The following is a 25,301-nucleotide window of genomic DNA, read 5'->3' as shown; positions in this document are numbered from 1 at the left end:
GCTTGAATTCGCAAAGAAGAGCACGAAATCTACAAAATCATGAATTTTTACCAAGATTCAACGGCTGAATTGCAAGAAAACAGCAGAATTCTGCACGAAATCATCAAAATTCTTACAGAAAACCGCATATTTCGATGCAAAACGACGATTTCTCGCCGATTTTCGTTGTTTTCTGGCTTGAATTCGCAAAGAAGAGCACGAAATCTACAAAATCATGACTTTTTACCAAGATTCAACGGCTGAATTGCAAGAAAACAGCAGAATTCTGCACGAAATCATCAAAATTCTTAGAGAAAACTGCATATTTCGATGCTAAACAACGATTTCTCGCCGATTTTCGTTGTCTTCTATTTTGAATTCGCCAAGAAGAGCACGAAATCTACAAAATCATGACTTTTTATCTAGATTCAACGGCTGAATTGCAAGAAAACAGCAGAATTCTGCACGAAATCATCAAAATTCTTACAGAAAACCGCATATTTCGATGCAAAGCAACGATTTCTCGCCGATTTTCGTTGTTTTCTATCTTGAATTCGCCAAGAAGAGCACGAAATCTATAAAATCATGGCTTTTTACCTAGATTCAACAACTGAATTGCAAGAAAACAGCAGAATTCTGCACGAAATCATCAAAATTCTTAGAGAAAACTGCATATTTCGATGCAAAACAACGATTTCTCGCCGATTTTCGTTGTTTTCTATCTTGAATTCGCCAAGAAGAGCACGAAATCTACAAAATCATGACTTTTTACCTAGATTCAACGGCTGAATTGCAAGAAAACAGCAGAATTCTGCACGAAATCATCAAAATTCTTACAGAAAACCGCATATTTCGATGCAAAACAACGATTTCTCGCCGATTTTCGTTGTTTTCTATCTTGAATTCGCCAAGAAGAGCACGAAATCTATAAAATCATGACTTTTTACCTAGATTCAACGGCTGAATTGCAAGAAAACAGCAGAATTCTGCACGAAATCATCAAAATTCTTACAGAAAACCGCATATTTCGATGCAAAACGACGATTTCTCGCCGATTTTCGTTGTTTTCTCGCTTGAATTCGCAAAGAAGAGCACGAGATCTACAAAATCATGACTTTTTACCAAGATTCAACGGCTGAATTGCAAGAAAACAGCAGAATTCAGCACGAAATCATCAAAATTCTTACAGAAAACCGCATATTTCGATGCAAAACGACGATTTCTCGCCGATTTTCGTTGTTTTCTGGCATGAATTTGCAAAGAAGAGCTCGAAATCTACAAAATCATGACTTTTTACCAAGATTCAACGGCTGAATTGCAAGAAAACAGCAGAATTCTGCACGAAATCATCAAAATTCTTAGAGAAAACCGCATATTTCGATGCAAAACGACGATTTCTCGCCGATTTTCGTGGTTTTCTGGCTTGAATTCGCAAAGAAGAGCACGAAATCTACAAAATCATGACTTTTTACTAAGATTCATCGGCTAAATTGCAAGAAAACCGCAGAATTCTGCACGAAATCATCAAAATTCTTACAGAAAACCGCATTTTTCGATGCAAATCGACGATTTCTCGCCGATTTTCGTTGTTTTCTGGCTTGAATTCGCAAAGAAGAGCACAAAATCTACAAAATCATCACTTTTTGCCAAGATTCTACGGCTGAATTGCAAGAAAACAGCAGAATTCTGCACGAAATCATCAAAATTCTTACAGAAAACCGCATATTTCGATGCAAAACGACGATTTCTCGCCGATTTTCGTTGTTTTCTGGCTTGAATTCGCAAAGAAGAGCACGAAATCTACAAAATCATGACTTTTTACCAAGATTCAACGGCTGAATTGCAAGAAAACAGCAGAATTCTGCACGAAATCATCAAAATTCTTAGAGAAAACTGCATATTTCGATGCAAAACAACGATTTCTCGCCGATTTTCGTTGTTTTCTATCTTGAATTCGCCAAGAAGAGCACGAAATCTACAAAATCATGACTTTTTACCAAGATTCTACGGCTGCATTGCAAGAAAACAGCAGAATTCTGCACGAAATCATCAAAATTCTTACAGAAAACCGCATATTTCGATGCAAAACGACGATTTCTCGCGCATTTTCGTTGTTTTCTGGCTTGAATTCGCAAAGAAGAGCACGAAATCTACAAAATCATCACTTTTTACCAAGATTCAACGGCTGAATTGCAAGAAAACAGCAGAAATCTGCACGAAATCATCAAAATTCTTAGAGAAAACCGCATATTTCGATGCAAAACGACGATTTCTCGCCGATTTTCGTGGTTTTCTGGCTTGAATTCGCAAAGAAGAGCACGAAATCTACAAAATCATGAATTTTTACCAAGATTCAACGGCTGAATTGCAAGAAAACAGCAGAATTCTGCACGAAATCATCAAAATTCTTACAGAAAACCGCATATTTCGATGCAAAACAACGATTTCTCGCCGATTTTCGTTGTTTTCTGGCTTGAATTCGCAAAGAAGAGCACGAAATCTACAAAATCATGACTTTTTACCAAGATTCTACGGCTGAATTGCAAGAAAACAGCAGAATTCTGCACGAAATCATCAAAATTCTTACAGAAAACCGCATATTTCGATGCAAAACGACGATTTCTCGCCGATTTTCGTTGTTTTCTGGCTTGAATTCGCAAAGAAGAGCACGAAATCTACAAAATCATGACTTTTTACCAAGATTCAACGGCTGAATTGCAAGAAAACAGCAGAATTCTGCACGAAATCATCAAAATTCTTAGAGAAAACTGCATATTTCGATGCTAAACAACGATTTCTCGCCGATTTTCGTTGTCTTCTATTTTGAATTCGCCAAGAAGAGCACGAAATCTACAAAATCATGACTTTTTATCTAGATTCAACGGCTGAATTGCAAGAAAACAGCAGAATTCTGCACGAAATCATCAAAATTCTTACAGAAAACCGCATATTTCGATGCAAAACAACGATTTCTCGCCGATTTTCGTTGTTTTCTATCTTGAATTCGCCAAGAAGAGCACGAAATCTATAAAATCATGGCTTTTTACCTAGATTCAACAACTGAATTGCAAGAAAACAGCAGAATTCTGCACGAAATCATCAAAATTCTTAGAGAAAACTGCATATTTCGATGCAAAACAACGATTTCTCGCCGATTTTCGTTGTTTTCTATCTTGAATTCGCCAAGAAGAGCACGAAATCTACAAAATCATGACTTTTTACCAAGATTCTACGGCTGCATTGCAAGAAAACAGCAGAATTCTGCACGAAATCATCAAAATTCTTACAGAAAACCGCATATTTCGATGCAAAACGACGATTTCTCGCCGATTTTCGTTGTTTTCTGGCTTGAATTCGCAAAGAAGAGCACGAAATCTACAAAATCATCACTTTTTACCAAGATTCAACGGCTGAATTGCAAGAAAACAGCAGAAATCTGCACGAAATCATCAAAATTCTTAGAGAAAACCGCATATTTCGATGCAAAACGACGATTTCTCGCCGATTTTCGTGGTTTTCTGGCTTGAATTCGCAAAGAAGAGCACGAAATCTACAAAATCATGAATTTTTACCAAGATTCAACGGCTGAATTGCAAGAAAACAGCAGAATTCTGCACGAAATCATCAAAATTCTTACAGAAAACCGCATATTTCGATGCAAAACGACGATTTCTCGCCGATTTTCGTGGTTTTCTGGCTTGAATTCGCAAAGAAGAGCACGAAATCTACAAAATCATGAATTTTTACCAAGATTCAACGGCTGAATTGCAAGAAAACAGCAGAATTCTGCACGAAATCATCAAAATTCTTACAGAAAACCGCATATTTCGATGCAAAACAACGATTTCTCGCCGATTTTCGTTGTTTTCTGGCTTGAATTCGCAAAGAAGAGCACGAAATCTACAAAATCATGACTTTTTACCAAGATTCTACGGCTGAATTGCAAGAAAACAGCAGAATTCTGCACGAAATCATCAAAATTCTTACAGAAAACCGCATATTTCGATGCAAAACGACGATTTCTCGCCGATTTTCGTTGTTTTCTGGCTTGAATTCGCAAAGAAGAGCACGAAATCTACAAAATCATGACTTTTTACCAAGATTCAACGGCTGAATTGCAAGAAAACAGCAGAATTCTGCACGAAATCATCAAAATTCTTAGAGAAAACTGCATATTTCGATGCTAAACAACGATTTCTCGCCGATTTTCGTTGTCTTCTATTTTGAATTCGCCAAGAAGAGCACGAAATCTACAAAATCATGACTTTTTATCTAGATTCAACGGCTGAATTGCAAGAAAACAGCAGAATTCTGCACGAAATCATCAAAATTCTTACAGAAAACCGCATATTTCGATGCAAAACAACGATTTCTCGCCGATTTTCGTTGTTTTCTATCTTGAATTCGCCAAGAAGAGCACGAAATCTATAAAATCATGGCTTTTTACCTAGATTCAACAACTGAATTGCAAGAAAACAGCAGAATTCTGCACGAAATCATCAAAATTCTTACAGAAAACCGCATATTTCGATGCAAAACGACGATTTCTCGCCGATTTTCGTTGTTTTCTCGCTTGAATTCGCAAAGAAGAGCACGAGATCTACAAAATCATGACTTTTTACCAAGATTCAACGGCTGAATTGCAAGAAAACAGCAGAATTCTGCACGAAATCATCAAAATTCTTACTGAAAACCGCATATTTCGATGCAAAACGACGATTTCTCGCCGATTTTCGTTGTTTTCTGGCATGAATTTGCAAAGAAGAGCACGAAATCTACAAAATCATGACTTTTTACCAAGATTCAACGGCTGAATTGCAAGTAAACAGCAGAATTCTGCACGAAATCATCAAAATTCTTAGAGAAAACCGCATATTTCGATGCAAAACGACGATTTCTCGCCGATTTTCGTGGTTTTCTGGCTTAAATTCGCAAAGAAGAGCACGAAATCTACAAAATCATGACTTTTTACTAAGATTCAACGGCTGAATTGCAAGAAAACCGCAGAATTCTGCACGAAATCATCAAAATTCTTACAGAAAACCGCATTTTTCGATGCAAATCGACGATTTCTCGCCGATTTTCGTTGTTTTCTGGCTTGAATTCGCAAAGAAGAGCACAAAATCTACAAAATCATCACTTTTTACCAAGATTCTACGGCTGAATTGCTAAAAAACAGCAGAATTCTGCACGAAATCATCAAAATTCTTACAGAAAACCGCATATTTCGATGCAAAACGACGATTTCTCGCCGATTTTCGTTGTTTTCTGGCTTGAATTCGCAAAGAAGAGCACGAAATTGTCACGCAAAAAAAAAACAAACTGACCGACTAAAGTCGCTCGGGCCGGCTGGTGACAAAATTATGCCGGTAGCTCAGTCTGGGTGGGTTCGTTAAAACTCACCGACCCGACAATCTTGAGGGCGCCAGGATCCTCCGGCTACAACTTGCGAGTACCCGGATCCAAAGTACTCGGTGTAGCTTACCCGAACGAAAAAAAAAAGAAAACGAAGTGAATACTAACCAGGAACGAATATATTAAAAAAAACACACTAATAAAACCTAAATAAAAAATACAGGAAAAACAAAGACGTCGTCTCTACACCGGCAATCGTTGCTGTTAGATTTACGACGATTCGCTGTAGACCGAACGCTTGCGCAAGCCGACGGCACACCGAAAATCCGCGCAACAATTCGATCGTACAAACTCGCAATTACCGGGTCCCGACTTACGAGGACGTCTGTACAACAAAAAAAAAAAAACAGAAACAGAAAAAGAAATGACTAAGTGTGAAACGGTTGATTACAGTGAAGCTGTAATCTCCCAACTACTAATTACAAGTAACAATTAACAAGGACGGTTACGGTGAAGCCGTAAACTCCTACAGGAACTAGTTAACAAAACGGTGACACGATGGCTCGAACAAAAACGTGGATAAAACGATCTGACCTTGACTCCTACAGCTCCTCCTACCGACTCTCCTCTAGGTGCTCCCGACTGGTGAGCCTTCCCGAATCCAACAGGGAAGAGGTTGTACGGCTCGGCCAAAACGGTCAGCCGCAATCCAGTTTCGAACTTCCAGTTCGCACCCCCAACCAAAAGGAAAAAAAAAACGAAACAGCGAACAGCACCGAATAGAACAGACTAGAACCAAAATAGAAGGCCCTGGGGTGGAAAATACCCTTAGGAAGATGAATACACTGGAATACTTTACTTACTACGATGGAAATCGGCCTTAAAGTTTTCCACGTGGTTCACGTCGTGGTGGATTTACTCGATCTCGAGACCCGACAAATTCCGGTTGCCTCCAGGAACCTTAGTGACCCAATCCCGATACCAATGTACCAATCAAACCAAAAAGGCCACTAAGTCACACTCCAAATTCCAAAATACCGAAACACTCTGGAGCACCGTACGCCTCGAGATCTAAAACGCAAGAGAACCACGGAACCAGAATGGCTGCTATCGCTTCTTCGGCTCTACGTCACATTTCGTCATTGAGAAGGTGACCCCTTGACAGGTGAAAATTTGGGGTTATTTGAATCAAAACAAAGAATGAAAGTGATCGTAAAGAGTAGCAAAACGAAGCCAACGGTAAGTAAACAGCTGGAAAATTATTCATCAACCAATCGTAGACCTCAACGCACACTATGAACAAAATAAACAATCGCAAGAAGGAAAAAAAATAGCAAGAGTAGCTCCGTTGATGTTGCGGTTAAAAAGAAGAACGACCCACGACACGATCAACACCAAGCAGGCTAACGTGGTTGTGAAAAGGAAGAAAATAGAAGTTAGAAAAGTTGAAGCAAAGATGAAAACTAAAGAGTTGCAACCTAGACAACCCCGAGGAACTTGTAGCAGTCCTCCAGCTAAAATTCTGAGGCTCAAACGTATTCCTCCAGTCACCTCCGAACTGGTACCTAACAAACTGGTAACTATTAACATAATTGAACAGAATTCGTAACGGACAATGTAACTCGCCATGCGGTTACACTAAAATAGGCAACCAATAATTTACAGGCGTCAAAAGGTCACGAAAATCAACCCTTTCTAACGCCTTCCCTTCTAACTCGAAATTGTCACGTTACAAATCCCACCCTTTCCTGGACGAAATTTTTACTTAAAAATTTCTACACCAAAAACTGTAGAACGTTGATAATAAAAATGCAAATTGCAAGGTCCCTTTTTATACAATTTTCTAATTTTTCTACCCGAACAAAACTAATACTAAAGGATTCGTAACTGGTCAACGCAACACATTAATAATTCCCTGAACAAGAGAAATCAAATCTGGTCAAATCCCTAAAAGGTGTTCTACTTCCGCACCAAAATAAGTAAGTAGCAACAACACCGGATTGATAACTCAGGCCGACTATGATGAAACTTAAATGACAACAAAACCCGAAAACGGAGGATTAGAGAAATCCCACAGTCAAAGAAGAATCATCGAAAGCTGAACAAATCCACGAAGGAGCGGTGATGACCAAGGACACACAGCCTTACGATCCATTCCACCAACACAGCACTTAGTCGAGATGGTCGAGAACTCGCAAAAAAAAATCCGCAAAGCGAATCCAAAAGAAGCCAAACCAAACAATTCCAGGAACCCAGTCCTATAACAAACCTTACAGACCTCTATTGGATAACAGCAAGTACTCTAAATACCTAGAAAACAGGAAAAACACTCGTGTCGCTTTCCCAGTCTAAAAAGAAATCCTTACTAACCCTATACCTAACCTCGGGAACAATTTGCAAGCAAAACCTTTACCAAAAAAAAAAAATAAGAAAAGAAGAACAATATATAACCAAAATGTAGAAACCCAAAATTACTATTAGCGTTACAAAACTACTCATAAATCACGTGAGGCAAAAAGCTCAATTTGGGCCCTCCAACCCTCAAATCATCGCCACGTGAGGAGAAAACGCTCACTTCCGGCCCTCAAACCTTCCGATCACTGCGACCATTGGTCTGGCTGAAACCCTCAACAAATCGGCCCAGACCTACCGACCAATCATTGGGAAAACAACTAATCCATAACCGTTGTACCATCCTTTGGAGGAATTGGTTTCAAATCTTTTGCGCTCCATGTTCCAGCTGATTTCCCGTTACTATCCTTGAGTTCGTACGTCCAAGGGTTGAGACATTTCGAAACAACAAACGGTCCCGTATACTTGGGCAAAAACTTGGCCGCTATGTATTCACCGCCTTTTGACTGAGCGAAATTCCGTTTAAAAACCTCCTGGCCTACCATAAAACGAACATCCCGGTGCCGCAAGTTATACGTTTTCTTGTACCTTTCAAACGCCCTCTTTAACCGTTCCTTTATGTCCGCATATAATTTCTTAAAACCTTCCTCCCTCGTTATTTCTCCAACGGGTCCGGACTTGTACCCTTCCCCGTGCAAACATATTTCCCGTCCGAAATTAACGAAGTATGGAGTTTGATTGGTGGCTTCGTGGCGTGCTGTCCGCATAGCACACGCTACTTTTTGTAACTGTTCGTCCCATAGACGATGGTTCTTCTGGACGTACGCCCGCAAAACGGTAGATAATGTTCGATGAGTTCGTTCTACTGCGTTCGGTTGTGGGTGGTAGAAGGGAGTAAAACAGAGCTTTACGCCGTACCTTGAAGCCAACTGTTTAAACTCGCGTCCAACAAATTGTTTACCGTTATCCACGATCATTATTCGAGGTGCCCCAAACAAACAAAACACTTGGTTTTCTAACATTTGACAGATGTTCGGGCCCCGAGCCTTACGTAATGGAAAGTACAACGTGAACTTACTGAATCCGTCTAACACCGACAAAATATACGTGTTCCCATGCGTCGACTTCGGTAAGGGGCCTACCAGATCCACATAAACCAACTCCCATGGTCCCGTAGCCTCGAACCGTCCCGACATTTGGCCCGCTGGTGCTTTCTGCTCCGGCTTAGTCTCGGCGCAAACCTTACACTTCCGCACGTAATTTGCCACGTCGTTCCGCATTTTCGGCCAGTAATACTGCTCTAACACCCGATGGAATGTTTTGAAAACTCCCATATGACCCGCTAACTCGCTATCGTGACAACGCTGGAGCACGCTCAACCGTTCTTGTTTTGGTACTTCCACGCAAATCTGTCCCCTATCAATTCTGGGAATTCGACCTTTACCCTTTTAAACAACTGATCATTTTCCGTACGCCATAAAGGATATCTAAGAGGATTTCTTGTTACTTGTACCTTCATTGTTTTGTACCACCGATCTTTTTTCGTTTCTAAACCATCTGCAACGTCGATTGTCTCTAGCACGGGTACCGCTCGCGAAAGGGCGTCTGGCACAAGATGGTCCTTCCCGCTTCGATGAACTACATCGAAATCAAATTGTTGCAACTTTACACTCCATCTTGCCAACCTGCCGCATGGATTTTGTAGACTATGCAACCATTTTAAGCTAAAATGATCCGTTATAACCGTGAATCGCGTTCCTTCTACGTACGGTCGAAATTTAGTTATCCCGAATAGCACCGCCAGCCCTTCCTTTTCGGTAACGGAAAAATTCCTCTCTCTGCGGTCCAGTGACCTGCTGACATACGCGACGACATGTTCTCCAACAGGTTGCATTTGCGATAAAACCGCCCCTACTCCATAATCACTCGCATCGCATTGTATAACAAAAGGGAGGTCAAAATCAGGACAACGTAACACGGGTGCCGATATCAAATGCTCTCTTAACCGCTCAAACGCTAACCCGCACTCCTCTGACCAAACAAACTTACGGGATTTTCGCAACAGATCGGTGATTGGCGCAGCGATGGTAGAAAAGTTTGGTATAAACCGCCGATACCATGACGCCATTCCGAGGAATCTGCGTACTTCTGTAACAGTTCTAGGTACCGGGTACTCTAATATAGATCGGACCTTTACTGGATCGACGCGCAATCCCACTCTATCGACAATATACCCCAAATATCTTAATTCCGAACGGCATAATTGGCACTTCTCTGGACTAACAGTCAGCCCCGCCTGATTAAGCCTTCTACATACCTCGCGCAACACTTCTAGATGTTTCTCAAAATCGGGCGTGACGATGACAATGTCATCCAAGTATACGAAAACAAAAGGTTCTAAGTCCACCCCAATTACCCTATCGATTAATCTTTGGAAGGTAGCCACGGAGTTATGTAGCCCGAAGGGCATTCTACGAAATTGAAATAATCCTCTCCCCGGAACAGTGAATGCGGTTATAGGTTTAGATTCGTCGTCAACCGGAACTTGCCAAAAAGCACTTTTGATATCTAGGGAAGACAAAAACTTTGCGTCGCGAAGTTTATCTAACGTATGTGATATGAATGGAAGTGGATACGCATCTCGGATAGTCACACTATTTACCTTTCGGTAATCAACGCAAAAACGATAAGTTCCGTCTTTCTTTCGTACCATTACAATTGGGGAACTCCAAGGAGAATTCGACGGTTCTACCACGCCCTCGGCCAACATCTTATCGAGTTCCTCATCGACGTGTTTCTTTAAAGCGGGAGAAAGTGGATAATATCTTTGTTTTATGGGTTCTGCGGTAGTTCTGATTTTGTGTTCTACCAGAGTCGTACAACCGATTTTTCCATTCCCGGTTGGCATTTCGTCTTCAATAAGCCGGTTTAGACGGTCCCTTTGCTCGCGACTAAGCTCGCTCGCTTCGCGAATCGCAAGCAACTCCGTCTCGTCGCTAAACGACCATTCCCCGTGTCGTAGGTCAGGAACGATTCCCAACTTTCTCCAAAAGTTTACCCCCAGAACCAGAGCATGAGGCAATGCCGGCATCGCTAACACCTTAACTAAAGTTACCCGTCCTCTTACTTCGAACGGCACATTAACTTCCCCAATTACCGGACAGGATTCCCCATTCGCAACTCTACACGACTCTATCTGAGGTCTGTTAAACTTAAATCCCAACCGACACAACAACCTATATCCCCGTTCTCCCACAAATGTCTGCGATGCGCCCGAATCTAATAACCCCTGAATACTGACCCCGAATACTTTAACCCATAAATAAGGACGCTCATCCCCGTCAACGCTACTTAAAATAAAATCTAGGTGAGCCTGGATGATTGGATCGACTGTAATACATTTTCCCGGAAGCTTTACTGATTGGAGGTCGACGCCCCGGATTGACGTCGGCCTGAAGGCCCGTTTCCCGACTGTGGTGCACAATCTGGACAATTCCTGGTCGTTACGTTTGGACGCTGACATCTAAAACAATGAATTGCTCGCTGCCGGTTACATTCGCGCGCGTAGTGCCCCGGCTGGTTACACCGAAAACATCTCCGAACCTCTGGTTGCGCCTTAGTTATTGGAACGGTCGCATCTACCGCTGCACCCGGAGGATCGATTGCATCCAAACAAGCTAGAACTGGCTCAACAAACTCGTGAGTACGCCGCGATGGAGGCTTGTAATTATCGACTCGGAACTTTTTCACCTCAAGCTTTAGGCACTCAACTTCCAACTCTTCTAGCGTATGAACTACCGGCAACTGCTCGGTATAGAACGGCGACAAGTTTCGCGTCATAATACTTAAGCGTACATCCGTCGGTATTGACCCATGGCGATTAAACAAAGCTGTCATAGCGGCCATATATTCTATAAACTTTTCGTTCGGCCATTGGGTACGCGCTAAAATGTCTCCAAACAACCGATGCCTATAGTCTGGAGGCAAAAAGTGACTCGTCATCAACTCCGTTAGCTCATCCCAATTCCGACAACGATTCTGGACTGAACGGTACCAAAACAGCGCTTTCCCCTCAAAAAGGTCGATCGCTGATATAAACAGTTCTTGTTCCGAAACATGACGTGCTACCCTTAGCTCCTGCACCCTTTCCAGAAACGATAGAACGGTTTGGCCGTGAACATCACCCGAAAATTTTAATCCCCATTTATATACCGGTACAGAAACTCCCCTACTATGAGGTTCCGTTCGCGGAGTCGACGTTACATTCGGTCCTTCCTCGCGCTCCAATTCCTCGTCCGAACTCTCTTTTCCAGACGACTCCGGTGACTCCTCATCTTTCAGTATTCTACTTAAATTCAACCCGCTCAGAGTTGCCCGCGCTTCCACCGCCGTTCGTAGCAAAGGAAGCAACGACGACACCTTCCCTAACCACTTACTCCGTGCTTCTAACTCATCTGCTGATATCCCCGCAATTGGCGCTAAATTCACGCGGTTTACTAAGTGCAAAATCCGAGATTGTATTCGTTTTTCGCTTCGCTTCTTCCGCGGATCCTGAAATTTATTAATTTCTTGCAAGAGTTCTTTAAATTTGTTCTCTATAATCGGCAGCTCTACCCGGAATTCAAATTTGTATTCGGGATACTCTATTTTCGTCCCTGCCTGTTCGCTCGCTACAAACTTTTCTAATTCCTCCCTTAACTCCGCCACGTGTTTACCCTCAGTCTCAACGTCTTGGACGCCTCTACTCCTCAACTCAAACTAAATTTCATCTTTGCGCAGATGATGCACATTCATGCTCACTAACTGAGCCATTTCAAACCACCAAGAAAACTGATTACTAACAAAATTACTTCCCAAACTCGCAAATAAAACAACAAAGAAAATCAATTACCAAATCGTCCAAACTGACTCTAACTATGATTCCGACTATTATTATTTTTATTGAATGCCCCACGTTGGGCGCCAAAATTGTCACGCAAAAAAAAACAAACTGACCGACTAAAGTCGCTCGGGCCGGCTGGTGACAAAATTATGCCGGTAGCTCAGTCTGGGTGGGTTCGTTAAAACTCACCGACCCGACAATCTTGAGGGCGCCAGGATCCTCCGGCTACAACTTGCGAGTACCCGGATCCAAAGTACTCGGTGTAGCTTACCCGAACGAAAAAAAAAAGAAAACGAAGTGAATACTAACCAGGAACGAATATATTAAAAAAAACACAATAATAAAACCTAAATAAAAAATACAGGAAAAACAAAGACGTCGTCTCTACACCGGCAATCGTTGCTGTTAGATTTACGACGATTCGCTGTAGACCGAACGCTTGCGCAAGCCGACGGCACACCGAAAATCCGCGCAACAATTCGATCGTACAAACTCGCAATTACCGGGTCCCGACTTACGAGGACGTCTGTACAACAAAAAAAAAAAAAACAGAAACAGAAAAAGAAATGACTAAGTGTGAAACGGTTGATTACAGTGAAGCTGTAATCTCCCAACTACTAATTACAAGTAACAATTAACAAGGACGGTTACGGTGAAGCCGTAAACTCCTACAGGAACTAGTTAACCAAACGGTGACACGATGGCTCGAACAAAAACGTGGATAAAACGATCTGACCTTGACTCCTACAGCTCCTCCTACCGACTCTCCTCTAGGTGCTCCCGACTGGTGAGCCTTCCCGAATCCAACAGGGAAGAGGTTGTACGGCTCGGCCAAAACGGTCAGCCGCAATCCAGTTTCGAACTTCCAGTTCGCACCCTCAACCAAAAGGAAAAAAAAAAACGAAACAGCGAACAGCACCGAATAGAACAGACTAGAACCAAAATAGAAGGCCCTGGGGTGGAAAATACCCTTAGGAAGATGAATACACTGGAATACTTTACTTACTACGATGGAAATCGGCCTTAAAGTTTTCCACGTGGTTCACGTCGTGGTGGATTTACTCGATCTCGAGACCCGACAAATTCCGGTTGCCTCCAGGAACCTTAGTGACCCAATCCCGATACCAATGTACCAATCAAACCAAAAAGGCCACTAAGTCACACTCCAAATTCCAAAATACCGAAACACTCTGGAGCACCGTACGCCTCGAGATCTAAAACGCAAGAGAACCACGGAACCAGAATGGCTGCTATCGCTTCTTCGGCTCTACGTCACATTTCGTCATTGAGAAGGTGACCCCTTGACAGGTGAAAATTTGGGGTTATTTGAATCAAAACAAAGAATGAAAGTGATCGTAAAGAGTAGCAAAACGAAGCCAACGGTAAGTAAACAGCTGGAAAATTATTCATCAACCAATCGTAGACCTCAACGCACACTATGAACAAAATAAACAATCGCAAGAAGGAAAAAAAATAGCAAGAGTAGCTCCGTTGATGTTGCGGTTAAAAAGAAGAACGACCCACGACACGATCAACACCAAGCAGGCTAACGTGGTTGTGAAAAGGAAGAAAATAGAAGTTAGAAAAGTTGAAGCAAAGATGAAAACTAAAGAGTTGCAACCTAGACAACCCCGAGGAACTTGTAGCAGTCCTCCAGCTAAAATTCTGAGGCTCAAACGTATTCCTCCAGTCACCTCCGAACTGGTACCTAACAAACTGGTAACTATTAACATAATTGAACAGAATTCGTAACGGACAATGTAACTCGCCATGCGGTTACACTAAAATAGGCAACCAATAATTTACAGGCGTCAAAAGGTCACGAAAATCAACCCTTTCTAACGCCTTCCCTTCTAACTCGAAATTGTCACGTTACAAAATCTACAAAATCATGACTTTTTACCAAGATTCAACGGCTGAATTGCAAGAAAACAGCAGAATTCTGCACGAAATCATCAAAATTCTTAGAGAAAACTGCATATTTCGATGCAAAACAACGATTTCTCGCCGATTTTCGTTGTTTTCTATCTTGAATTCGCCAAGAAGAGCACGAAATCTACAAAATCATGACTTTTTACCTAGATTCAACGCCTGAATTGCAAGAAAACAGCAGAATTCTGCACGAAATCATCAAAATTCTTACAGAAAACCGCATATTTCGATGCAAAACAACGATTTCTCGCCGATTTTCGTTGTTTTCTATCTTGAATTCGCCAAGAAGAGCACGAAATCTATAAAATCATGACTTTTTACCTAGATTCAACGGCTGAATTGCAAGAAAACAGCAGAATTCTGCACGAAATCATCAAAATTCTTACAGAAAACCGCATATTTCGATGCAAAACGACAATTTCTCGCCGATTTTCGTTATTTTCTCGCTTGAATTCGCAAAGAAGAGCACGAGATCTACAAAATCATGACTTTTTACCAAGATTCAACGGCTGAATTGCAAGAAAACAGCAGAATTCTGCACGAAATCATCGAAATTCTTCCAGAAAACCGCATATTTCGATGCAAAACGACGATTTCTCGCCGATTTTCGTTGTTTTCTGGCATGAATTTGCAAAGAAGAGCACGAAATCTACAAAATCATAACTTTTTACCAAGATTCAACGGCTGAATTGCAGGAAAACAGCAGAATTCTGCACGAAATCATCAAAATTCTTAGAGAAAACCGCATATTTCGATGCAAAACGACGATTTCTCGCTGATTTTCGTTGTTTTCTATTTTGAATTGGCAAAGAAGAGCACGAAATCTACAAAATCATGACTTTTTACCAAGACTCAACGGCTGAATTGCAAGTAAACAGCAGAATTCTGCACGAAATCGTCAAAATTCTTAGAGAAAACCGCATATTTCGATGCAAAACGACGATTTCTCGCCGATTTTCGTTGTTTTCTGGCTTGAATTCGCAAAGAAGAGCACGAAATCTACAAAATCATGACTTTTTACCAAGATTCAACGGCTGAATTGCAAGAAAACAGCAGAATTCTGCACGAAATCGCCAAAATTCTTAGAGAAAACCGCATATTTCGATGCAAAACGACGATTTCTCGCCGATTTTCGTTGTTTTCTGGCATGAATTTGCAAAGAAGAGCACGAAATCTACAAAATCATGACTTTTTACCAAGATTCAACGGCTGAATTGCAAGAAAACAGCAGAATTCTGCACGAAATCATCAAAATTCTTAGAGAAAACCGCATATTTCGATGCAAAACGACGATTTCTCGCTGATTTTCGTTGTTTTCTATCTTGAATTCGCAAAGAAGAGCACGAAATCTACAAAATCATGACTTTTTACCAAGATTCAACGGCTGAATTGCAAGTAAACAGCAGAATTCTGCACGAAATCGTCAAAATTCTTAGAGAAAACCGCATATTTCGATGCAAAACGACGATTTCTCGCCGATTTTCGTTGTTTTCTGGCTTGAATTCGCAAAGAAGAGCACGAAATCTACAAAATCATCACTTTTTACCAAGATTCAACGGCTGAATTGCAAGAAAACAGCAGAATTCTGCACGAAATCATCAAAATTCTTAGAAAAAACCGCATATTTCGATGCAAAACGACGATTTCTCGCCGATTTTCGTTGTTTTCTGGCTTGAATTCGCAAAGAAGAGCACGAAATCTACAAAATCATCACTTTTTACCAAGATTCAACGGCTGAATTGCAAGAAAACAGCAGAATTCTGCACGAAATCATCAAAATTCTTAGAGAAAACCGCATATTTCGATGCAAAACGACGATTTCTCGCTGATTTTCGTTGTTTTCTATCTTGAATTCGCAAAGAAGAGCTCGGAATCTACAAAATCATGACTTTTTACCAAGATTCAACAGCTGAATTGCAAGAAAACAGCAGAATTCTGCACGAAATCATCAAAATTCTTACAGAAAACCGCATATTTCGATGCAAAACGACGATTTCTCGCCGATTTTCGTTGTTTTCTGGCTTGAATTCGCAAAGAAGAGCACGAAATCTACAAAATCATGACTTTTTACCAAGATTCAACGGCTGAATTGCAAGAAAACAGCAGAATTCTGCACGAAATCATCAAAATTCTTACAGAAAACCGCATTTTTCGATGCAAAACGACGATTTCTCGCCGATTTTCGTTGTTTTCTGGCTTGAATTCGCAAAGAAGAGCACGAAATCTACAAAATCATAACTTTTTACCAAGATTCAACGGCTGAATTGCAAGAAAACAGCAGAATTCTGCATTCTGGCTTGAATTCGCAAAGAAGAGCACGAAATCCACAAAATCATGATTTTTTACCAAGATTCAACGGCTGAATTGCGAGAAAACAGCAGAATTCTGCACGAAATCATGAAAATTCTTACAGAAAACCGCATTTTTCGATGCAAAACGACGATTTCTCGCCGATTTTCGTTGATTTCTGGCTTGAATTCGCAAAGAAGAGCACGAAATCTACAAAATCATGACTTTTTACCAAGATTCAACGGCTGAATTGCAAGAAAACAGCAGAATTCTGCACGAAATCATCAAAATTCTTACAGAAAACCGCATATTTCGATGCAAAACAACGATTTTTCGCCGATTTTCGTTGTTTTCTGGCTTGAATTCGCAAAGAAGAGCACGAAATCTACAAAATCATCACTTTTTACCAAGATTCTACGGCTGAATTGCAAGAAAACAGCAGAATTCTGCACGAAATCATCAAAATTCTTAGAGAAAACCGCATATTTCGATGCAAAACGACGATTTCTCGCCGATTTTCGTTGTTTTCTGGCTTGAATTCGCAAAGAAGAGCACGAAATCTACAAAATCATGACTTTTTACCAAGATTCAACGGCTGAATTGCAAGAAAACAGCAGAATTCTGCACGAAATCATCAAAATTCTTAGAGAAAACTGCATATTTCGATGCAAAACAACGATTTCTCGCCGATTTTCGTTGTTTTCTAAATTGAATTCGCCAAGAAGAGCACGAAATCTACAAAATCATGACTTTTTACCTAGATTCAACTGCTGAATTGCAAGAAAACAGCAGAATTCTGTACGAAATCGTCAAAATTTTTACAGAAAACCGCATATTTCGATGCAGAACAACGATTTCTCGCCGATTTTCGTTGTTTTCTATCTTGAATTCGCCAAGAAGAGCACGAAATCTACAAAATCATGACTTTTTACCTAGATTCAACGGCTGAATTGCAAGAAAACAGCAGAATTCTGCACGAAATCATCAAAATTCTTTCAGAAAACCGCATATTTCGATGCAAAACGACGATTTCTCGCCGATTTTCGTTGTTTTCTGGCTTGAATTCGCAAAGAAGAGCACGAAATCTACAAGATCATGACTTTTTACCAAGATTCAACGGCTGAATTGCAAGAAAACAGCAGAATTCTGCACGAAATCATCAAAATTCTTAGAGAAAACCGCATATTTCGATGCAAAACGACGATTTCTCGCCGATTTTCGTTGTTTTCTGGCTTGAATTCGCAAAGAAGAGCACGAAATCTACAAAATCATCACTTTTTACCAAGATTCAACGGCTGAATTGCAAGAAAACAGCAGAATTCTGCACGAAATCATCAAAATTCTTAGAGAAAACCGCATATTTCGATGCAAAACGACGATTTCTCGCTGATTTTCGTTGTTTTCTATCTTGAATTCGCAAAGAAGAGCACGGAATCTACAAAATCATGACTTTTTACCAAGATTCAACGGCTGAATTGCAAGAAAACAGCAGAATTCTGCACGAAATCATCAAAATTCTTACAGAAAACCTCATATTTCGATGCAAAACAACGATTTCTCGCCGATTTTCGTTGTTTTCTGGCTTGAATTCGCAAAGAAGAGCACGAAATCTACAAAATCTTCACTTTTTACCAAGACTCTACGGCTGAATTGCAAGAAAACAGCAGAATTCTGCATGAAATCATCAAAATTCTTAGAGAAAACCGCATATTTCGATGCAAAACGACGATTTCTCGCCGATTTTCGTTGTTTTCTGGCTTGAATTCGCAAAGAAGAGCACGAAATCTACAAAACCATGACTTTTTACCAAGATTCAACGGCTGAATTGCAAGAAAACAGCAGAATTCTGCACGAAATCATCAAAATTCTTAGAGAAAACTGCATATTTCGATGCAAAACAACGATTTCTCGCCGATTTTCGTTGTTTTCTCTCTTGAATTCGCCAAGAAGAGCACGAAATCTACAAAATCATGACTTTTTACCTAGATTCAACGGCTGAATTGCAAGAAAACAGCAGAATTCTGCACGAAATCATCAATATTCTTACAGAGAACCGCATATTTCGATGCAAAACGACGATTTCTCGCCGATTTTCGTTGTTTTCTGGCTTGAATTCGCAAAGAAGAGCACGAAATCTACAAAATCATGACTTTTTACCAAGATTCAACGGCTGAATTGCAAGAAAACCGCAGAATTCTGCACGAAATCATCAAAATTCTTAGAGAAAACTGCATTGTAATGGTAAAATATTTTAATATGTTAAATTTGCTTATTTAAACTATTGTTTAAAGTCCAACAAAGCGGACAGTTACCTCTACCAATTGTTGAGAACGCAATTGAGTAATGAGTTCAATACCCATTACCTTTAGCGAAATACTTCCATATATGGTAATGGTTATCGCAGGTAAATCTGCTGATACAACTCAATTTGTTTGTTATAAATAGTTGCCATAAAATGTATAGTCAAAAAGAGTCATCGTCCTCACCATCAATGTATTGTCAATGTGTAAAGAAAGTGTGAATAGAACTTCCCCGTAATTTGACTTCGATTATTTGGTACCCGAATCCCATCATCACATGGCGATCCTGCCAACGGAACAAACCTTGGACAGACCGTAAGAAGATAGAAACCGGAAGAAAAATGTGTGGAAGCAGACAGTCTAAAAAGGAACAAATTATCATTGAAGCAGCTGGTATGGGACAAAACCAAGCGGAGGAGAGCATGAAACTGAACAGAACCGAATGGATGATGGTGGTCTTTTTCGCTTTAATTATTGCTGGGTTTATATGGTACGGTATTAAGAAATGGAGGAAATCAGAGAGGACGAAAATCAGGCGTGAATTTGAAATAGAAGCCTTAAGGAAGTCAACAGCAAGTATTGACAACAATTAAAACACAAAGATAAAGTTAGTGATTATACCTATAGTTAGTGTAAGTGAAGTGGTGTTTTAAATATGGGCAATTAAATAAGGTAGTGTAACTCTCATAAAAAGAAGAAAATAAAGCTATGTGTTGGTGCCAAAGTGATGTTGTTGGAAAAGTTTGAGGAATTCAATACTGAGCTAAGGACATTTTTGGAAAATCTCAAAAAAGACAACACAGCGAGGCGTCAGGATAGGTCCGTCACCGAACGCAAGCTACAAGAAATCGCAAGGTGTAAAGACTATAGAGAAAGGTTAGTAACTGAATCTGCGAAAAAATCGGTCTCAAAAGAAGAAGACGTGTTAGTTAAAAATTTTGTAGAACGGATAGACAGGAAAATTGTAGAAATAGTCACGGTTTTATCACAACGCCAAGAAGATACTGATCGTACAAATTGTAATTCAGACAGCGTCAAAATGACTGAAAAATTTTGTTTTAAAACGGCGTCAAGCTTGCTTCCTAAATTAGATGGTACAGTAGAGAGTACCTATCGATTAATTCAAGGGATTGAGCTATACAATCCAGCCTTAGACGACACCAGCAAACCTTTACTTATAAATTACGTCTTAAAAGCGTGTATACTGCATAAAGACAAAATTTATTTAAATTCAAATTATAATTCAGTCGAGTCTTTATTGGCAGATATCAGGAAAAACTTTTTACCAAAGCAATCCGCTGCAGCACTAGCAGCTCAACTACAAACCACAAAACAAGGGAATAAATCAATTGAACAATTTGGTGAAAAAATTGCTGAGTTAATGTCAAATTTAACACTGACACAAGCGGGAGATAATATGAACGAAAAGGAAACGTTCCGTCGAGAAAACGAAAAGGTAGCTATAGACGTTTTTGCACGAGGTATTCGAAATGGTGAGCTACGCACTATCATAAAAGCGCGAAAATATGACTCATTGAAAGATGCGATAGCGGCGGCTAAGGAAGAAACCGTTCTTGATCATACAACCGAGTCGGTGTTCCATTATAAAAACGCTAAAAAACAATTTAACAGATTTTCATCGCAAAACTACCGTTCAAATCCTAATAATTCGCAACGATATTATAATAATTATTCACAGTCCGGAAATAATAATTATAAACGCGAAAATTTTAACAGGCAACAATCAGGAAAAAATCACTATAAACAGAATAATTTTGGTGGTCAACAGTCAAAGAATTTTAAACGCGGAAATGACAGTTCAAGTAATCAACAATCGGGAAACGGGTACAAAAACTTCAATCAACAAGGTGGAAATTCATATCGAAATAATAATGGTGGAAATAATCGTGGAAACATGCGATCACAAATATATACAGCATCAAGTACCGATACAAGTGAAACATTCCAAAACGTAAATCAAGAAAAAACGTTTTTTCGGGCCCCAAATCAGTAAAGATCAGGTTATTTTTAATTTAAACAGTCTAAATTTTATTCGAATGATATACAATTGTCAAGAAATTTTATTACTATTAGATACAGGTGCTTCTATAAGTGTTTTTTTCTCAAAATTTTTAAGTAAAAATCAAACAATTAATTCACAGAACAAAATAAGAATTAGCGGGATATCTGGGTCAACAATGTCAAGTGGATCAGCGTACATTTCATTGAAGGTTAATGACAAGCGCATACGTCATGATTTTATGATTATCTCAGCAGTTAGTAATAATATGCACGGCATTTTAGGATCAGATTTCTTTGAAAAACATCGAGCGTCAATTGACTACGAAAAATTCACATTCTCTTTTTATGTAAACGGTGAAAAAATTATACTACCTATAGAATCAAATTGTACTAGAGATATATTAATTCCGCCACGGTGCGAAGTAATTAGATACTGTCAAACAGAAACAACGGGCGAGTGTTTAATTCTACCAGAAGAAATCGAAAACGGTGTTTTCATAGCGGGTAGTCTTGGAGATGGAAAATTAGGACATATTCCGGTTCGAATACTAAATATTTCAGACAAAGAAGTAAAATTAACAAATTTCAAACCAAAAATCGGGAACATTAATGATTATCATGTATGCAACTTTGAAAATAAGAGTGTAACATCAGTAAATCGTGTAGAACAAGTTCTTGAATTAATTAAAATAGATCATTTAAACAAAGAAGAAAAACGTGCAGTAGATCATATTATAGCAAAATTTGCTGACGTGTTTCATTTACCAGACGATCTTTTAACTGTAACAAATGTTTATAAACACGCGATACAAGTAGAAGATAATGCGACACCAACGTACGTGAAACCTTATAGATTACCTCAAACTCAGAAATCAGAAATTGAAAATCAAATTGAAAAAATGTTAAAAAATGGAATTATTGAACCAGCGAGATCCGCGTGGTCCGCACCTCTTTTAGTGGTTCCTAAAAAACCAGATAATAATGGTACACGTAAATGGAGAGTAGTGGTTGATTATCGAATGCTAAATACGCGATTAAAAGAAGATAAATTTCCTTTACCATGCATAGCTGAAATTCTTGATTCTCTGTCGGGAGCTATGTATTTCTCACATTTAGATTTATCGCAAGGATACTATCAAGTTGAACTAGAACCTTCTTGTCGTCCCTATACTGCATTTACTACTAATAAAGGACAATATCAAATGACAAGATTACCGATGGGATTGAAAGTTAGTCCAAATGTTTTTTCTCGAGCAATGACAATTGCAATGTCTGGATTAAATTACGAAAGATGTTTCATTTATTTAGATGATTTAATTGTATTCGGAAATAGTTTATCAAACCACAATAAAAATCTTGTACAAGTATTGCAAAGATTAAGAGAAGTAAATTTAAAATTGAATCCAACTAAATGTAATTTTTTGAGGAAAGAAATTTTGTATTTAGGACACGTTATTTCAGCTTCAGGTGTGTCTCCAGATCCGGAAAAAATTCAAACTATGTTGCAGTTTCCAGTACCAAAAGATGCACAGGAAACAAAAAGATTTGTTGCTTTCTCAAATTATTATAGAAATTTTATTCAAAATTTTGCAGATATTGCTGCACCTCTAAATTATTTGACACGGAAAGCTATTGAATTTAAATGGACTAAAGAATGTCAAAACTCCTTTGAACGCTTAAAATCAGCTTTAGTAAACCCTCCTATACTTCAATATCCAGATTTTTCAGAAAACAATTGCTTCATACTTAAAACTGATGCTTCGGGTAATGCCATTGGCTCAGTACTATCAAATATGAACGATAAACCAGTAGCTTACGCAAGCAGAGCTTTAAATCCTGCGGAACGAAACTACTGTACTATTGAAAAAGAACTTTTAGCGATTGTGTGGAGCGTAAAACATTTTAGACCTTACTTGTATGGACGAAAATTTCTTATACAAACTGACCATAGGCCATTAGTGTATCTATTTGGTATGGCAAATCCGTCAAGTCGACTAACTAAATTTCGCTTAACTTTGGAAGAATACGACTTTGAAATTCAGTATATCAAAGGAAAGGAAAACGTGACGGCTGATGCTTTATCAAGAATTAAAATTAATGATTTACGAGAAATGTCAAACAATGTTACCGAATCACTAAATATTTTAACCCGCGCACGTTCAAAACAATTGAAAGACAATCAAACACAAAACCAGAAAAAAGAAGAAAACGTAACCGGGACTGATCACCCTGGAACCGTGGAACTTCTCAAACGACCAAAAGATTCAATCGAATTGCGACCCATAAATTTGCAAATGTACAAAAAATTACTAAATGGAAAACAATACGAGTACTCAAACAAACAATTTATATATGATGCAACGTTGCATATAATTTACTTCGAGTGGAGTTCTTGTTCCGCGTCTGCTCTGCGAGCGTCGTTGAAAGATCTTCAACATATATGTACACGATTTAAAATTCCGGAAATAATTATCGTAAGAGACGATAGGTGTACAATGAAAGAAAAATTTATTAAAGAAATATGTAAGTTTTCCAAAATAATTAATGAAAATTCTATAAAATTGTCAATTTTAAGAAACGTAAATACTATTAATGATTTACCAACAAGACAACTTATTTTAAATGATTTTCACATGCTACCGACGGGTGGACATGCAGGTATTAACAGAATGTATAACAACATTAAAAAATATTATTTTTGGATAGGTCTTCACACAGATGTCGAAAAGTTTGTGAAAAAATGCGACGACTGTCAACGGTATAAACATGCAAAACCTCATGTAGAACCCTTAACTATAACGTCAACAGCATCGTCAGCTTTCCAAAAAATTTTCTTAGACTTAGTGGGACCATTAGATCCTGATATAAATGATAATAAATATATACTTACAATACAATGCGACTTGTCTAAATTTGTAGAAGCTTATCCTTTACCAAACAAAGAAGCAATAACTGTAGCTCGTTTTTTTGGGGATAATTTCATTCTAAGATATGGAATACCAGCAGAAGTTGTAACCGACCAAGGAACTGAATTTCTATCCTTAATTTTTTCAGAATCGTGTAAGATTTTAAACATCAAACAACTAAAGTCTACCGCATATCATCATCAGACCATAGGTGCTTTAGAAAATAATCATAAACATTTGGGTGCATATTTGAGAATGCAAGTAGCTCATCACCCGAATGCTTGGAGCACTTGGTTACCTTTTTGGTGTTTCGCTTATAATACAACGGTTCATACAACTACTCAGTATACACCGTATGAGTTAGTGTTTGGTCAAATAGCAAGGTTACCGTCTAATATCAATGCAAAAGTAGATCCTTTATACACATTTGATAATTACCCCTTAGAACTCAAATTTAGGTTGCAAGAAGCATGGCATGACGCAAGTCAAAAATTAGTTAATGCAAAGATTAAACGTAAAGAAATATACGATCAGCATACTTCTAAATTAATTAGTTATAAGACAGGTGATTTAGTTTTAGTAAAAAATAATGTGCAAAATAAGATGCAACATTTATTTAAAGGACCTTATTGTGTAATTAAAGAAAATACGCCAAATGTAGTTATAAGTTTAAATGATAAAGAAATAATTGTACATAAAAATCAGTGTAAGCCATATTTTAAGTAAAATGTTAAGTACATAATGTTAGATTGTATAAATTAATAATTAAAATTGTAAAGTAGTTTAAGAACAATTTAGATGGGGTTAGGTAATGTTAAGTTAAAAAAAAAAAAAAAAAAATTGTAAATTGTATTTTTTTTTCCTCTTGCGGGGGAGGTGTAATGGTAAAATATTTTAATATGTTAAATTTGCTTATTTAAACTATTGTTTAAAGTCCAACAAAGCGGACAGTAACCTCTACCAATTGCTGAGAACGCAATTGAGTAATGAGTTCAATACCCATTACCTTTAGCGAAATACTTCCATATATGGTAATGGTTATTGCAGGTAAATCTGCTGATACAACTCAATTTGTTTGTTATAAATAGTTGCCATAAAATGTATAGTCAAAAAGAGTCATCGTCCTCACCATCAATGTATTGTCAATGTGTAAAGAAAGTGTGAATAGAACTTCCCCGTAATTTGACTTCAATTATTTGGTACCCGAATCCCATCATCACAGCATATTTCGATGCAAAACAACGATTCCTAGCCGATTTTCGTTGTTTTCTATCTTAAATTCGC

This window comes from Gnatocerus cornutus, chromosome 6, assembly GCF_029298725.1.
Source record: "Gnatocerus cornutus isolate USDA-ARS CGAHR chromosome 6, icGnaCorn1.1, whole genome shotgun sequence".
Taxonomy (NCBI): Eukaryota; Metazoa; Arthropoda; class Insecta; order Coleoptera; family Tenebrionidae; genus Gnatocerus; species Gnatocerus cornutus.
The sequence above is the reverse complement of the archived record's forward strand: the minus strand, read 5'-3'. Positions refer to the sequence as shown.